A 4,203-nucleotide genomic window follows, 5' to 3' on the forward strand; every position below is an offset into this window, starting at 1 on the left:
TGCCTATCCTCCCAGTAACTGTTTCCTTTAAGCTGAATGGTGTCCAATGTTCTCGAAGGCAATTTCCACTAAATCTTGCCTATGCTATTTCGGTACATCGCAGCCAAGGATGTACTGTAGATCAGGCTGTGGTCGACCTAGGCAAGACAGAATTTTCCCTCGGCTTGACTTATGTAGCTTTGTCAAGAGTAAGAACCATCGAGGGCTTGCTGATAGAGCCATTTCCCATAGAGAGGATCAAAAACATAAAGAAGAATAGCAAATGGCAAGCGAAGCAAAAAGAGATGGAAAGGCTCAAGAAAATTGCTTGCAACGATGGGCTCGAAAAATAAGGTATGTATTGATCAATAAAATTTACTTTTGTTTTTAGGTTGTAATTGATAATACAAGTATTTTTAATAACAAATTGTATTTGTAAAGAAGGTTATTTGCTTATATCAATGCTTGCTTACTCCGCTCAATTGGCGGACCTGAGGCCGCATGCCTAGTTTTACAAAATAGTGATAATTTTCTAAGGATGAAAATACCTGTTGACATTTTTTTACAAACTTGAGATACATGAGTGTTCCAGCTAAGAAGTCTATCAACAGTTAAACCAAGGAATTTTGTTTCCTTAACTTCATCAATAAAGGAATCATTAAGACAAACATTCTTTACCACAGACCCACTTTTCCTATTTGAAGCGGAAAAATTAATATATTTAGTTTTTTGTTTATTTAATAAAAGGTTTAAATCAGCTAAATGTTGTTGGATTGCATTAAGTTTTATAAAAGAAGATATTTCTATATCATTTGCATGGTATCCGGATAGTTTTATATTTACATCATCTGCATATAAAGTGATTTTACTTTGATCACTGAAATTAGCTAAGCTATTGATGTAACACAAAAAGAATAAAGGCCCCAATATAGATCCTTGTGGTACACCATATTTCAACGGACTGTTACTGGAACGGCAAGATATAAGTTGATTATATTTGTTTACGTATTTCAGTTCAACAAAAGTAGTTCGATTACATAAATAAGATTTGATCCAATCATAAGCTTTATTTTTATTCCAAAATTTGAAAGAATACTTAATAATTTGGTACGACAAACTCTATCAAATGCCTTGCTGAGGTCGATGAAAATTCCTACGGTTTGCTCGCCTTTATCTATAGAATCAATGACTGATTCTATGAAATCTGTGCTTGCACTTATGACTGATTTGTTTTGTCTAAAGCCATGTTGCTCATTGGAAATAATCTCGTGAGACTCCATAAGTATTTTGTCAATTGCTGTGCAACGACTCTCTCATACAATTTGGAAAAGGATGACAGTAAAGATAGCGGCCTGTAGTTAGAAGCAATTTGTGCATCACCTGATTTAATAAACGGTATCAGCATTCTGACACATACTTTCTCCCATAAGTTTGTCAACAACCTTTATCATGTGTAAGCGGTGAGAGTAAATATACGGAAATGGGATGTGTAAGATTTTCTTCAGAATTTAAAGGACTATAACATACTAAATGTTTATCAAAATCGTTCGAGCCAATATTGGGAAAATATGATAGTATGATAGAAAATATGAAGTTCTTTTATTAATATTAGATTCTCACTAAGCAGAATATAGCTAAAACAGTCAGCTAAGCAACATAGGTAAATAATCAAAATCAAGTAATTTAATCAAATTAATTACTCATAATAAAAAAAAGGTATTGACTAATTAATGTGGTTGAGTAATTGTTTGATGTTTCGTTACAGGTATGGCAGGACGTTTTATTTGAATCAATGAAGCAAGCTGGTATGGAAGAAAAACGACTAGCCATAGAGAACGGAGATGTAACCAATAACAAAATACCTTACATAACCGTGGTAGTGGACGGTGGTTGGTCTCATCGAAGTCACGGACATAGGTACTCTGGAGTAGTTTGTGTGATAGGCCTTCGGACCAAGAAACTTCTTCACATAGACGTTAGAAACAAGTATTGTTCAATGTGCAGTTATTTGGAAAAGCAAGGCGTTTCCACTATTCACGACAACTGTTACAAAAACTGGGATGAGGCTAGTGCTTCCATGGAGTCGGATATGATAGTTAGTGCATTTAACTCCAGCGAGAAAATCCACGGCCTACAGTACAGGAAGATAATAGGGGATGGGGATTCCAGCGTCCACCAAAAGGTGATCGAAATGGTGCCATATGGCCGGTATGTGGAGAAGATTGAATGCAGCAACCACATGTTAAAAAACTACACAAAAAGACTGTACAAGATAAGGGAGGAGGGGAAAGCTGAAAAACGAGTCCTAACCCCGACAAATATTAAAAGGCTTAAGGCTGCAGTGCGAGGAACTATAACACACTACTCCTCAGACAAAAACATTGATGACTTAAAAAAAGATATGAAAAACGGTCCGTTACATGTATTGGGTGACCACACAAATTGTAAGGCATACTTTTGTAAGGAGATTGGCACCGGAAACGTAATTGAAGGTCCAACTTTAAATGTTCTCAAAAAAATAGAGATTGCTCTCAAACCTCTCCTTCTGAAAGCGTCCACGTTGTGGCAAAATCAGACAAGCAACTTGGCTGAGAACTATATGTCCCTTGTTGCTAAGTTCTGTGGCGGGAAGCAAGTAAACAGAGGGAAGAGAGGGTCTTTTAATTACAGAACAAAAGCTGCCGCACTAGACTTTCAGTTTGGCCCAATGTGGCACTATCAAACGATGAAGAGAGCGATAAAAAAGAGCCCAGCCCTTCTCGTAAAAAAAACTTGTTTAAGTCGTTTAAAAAGGAACCTATCTTGTAGGAATTCTTTATTGAAACGATTTAGAGATAAAAAGACTGTTAAGAAAATGGAAAAGCAAAAAGCTACAGGTTTGAGAGACTATGGACCACTGTGCCAAAAGATTGACATAGAAGATGCAGAAATGGAAGAAGAAAAGGCAAACCTATTGAAATCTTTGGCCCTTTCTGAAGAGGAAAAGGAGAATCTAGAAATTGACACTCGTGGGCAAAGTGAGAACAACCGGTGGTTAGAGGAGAGAAAGTTACGAGTTACAGCATCAAACTTCGGTTTAATCTGTAAAAGATTGCCGAAATCAAAATGGGCGCCGGTCGTGAAACACTTGCTATACAGCAAGGTGTCAACCAACGCTATGTTGTACGGGCAACTTCATGAATCAGCTGCCATAAACGCTTTTGAAGAAAAGTTTAAAACAAAAGTCCAGCCGTGTGGTTTGTTTGTTGACAAACGACATGATTTCTTGGCGGCTTCCCCAGACGGACTGGTCGGAACAGATTATTTGATAGAGGTAAAATGTCCAAAGACTGCAGAAAACATGACCATCAGCGAAGCCCTAAAAGGAGTTAAATCTTTGTGCTTGGAGACACAACGTTGTGGAAATGTCCGTCTTAAACGAAACCACAATTACTATTACCAGGTAACCATAGATATATTTATGTAACCACAAACCCTAGGGGTTTCTGTCAATGTCTAGGCTATTCGGTATTTGCAGCTTTGCAGAAGTATTGTTCTAAATTTTATGAATGCCAAGATTAAATTTCAGAAAGAAAAAGTACTGTAATTATTTTTTTTAGTATCTTACTATGAGAACAGTTAAATTCTTAAAAATAGTAGTATACATCAGTTTAAAGTTCAAATTATGTTAGATCTAAACATGGTAGACTAACACATAAACAATGTCCTCAACTGTAAACCCCTAAATTGTACTGATTATTACTACAATGTGCGAAATCTCCAAATTGAACTGTTGTTCATTTTTCAGATTCAAGGTCAGCTCCATGTAGCCAACAAGAAAAGTTGCTATTTTGTGGTTTGGACCAAAAAGGACATTCATATTGAGGAAATAGAGAGGGATGACCAGTTTTGGACCGATAAAATGGAAAAGAAGCTATACTATTTCTACCATTACGCCTTGTTGCCAGAGATAGTAGACCCAAGAACTTGCAGAAGTATGGCTATTAGGGAACCATCAATCCCATTCTCAGATTTCATATTGTAAATAAACAGACAGTAAAAATTCATTTTGTTGAAAGGCATTATGAGTATTGTTTTATCTGTTCGTCCTACTTAATTATTTTATAATATTAATTGTTCTAAATATTGACAGTTGTAATAGGACATTGTAATCACAAATACACAATTAAAAACGTTTAGCATACCTTATTATGAAATTATAATTCAGTTGAATGTAAAATTGGC

The sequence above is a fragment of the Macrosteles quadrilineatus genome, unplaced genomic scaffold, assembly GCF_028750875.1.
Source record: "Macrosteles quadrilineatus isolate MER2022 unplaced genomic scaffold, UCM_ALF_1.0 Scaffold_1__1_contigs__length_201487025, whole genome shotgun sequence".
In the NCBI taxonomy this organism is placed as follows: domain Eukaryota; kingdom Metazoa; phylum Arthropoda; class Insecta; order Hemiptera; family Cicadellidae; genus Macrosteles; species Macrosteles quadrilineatus.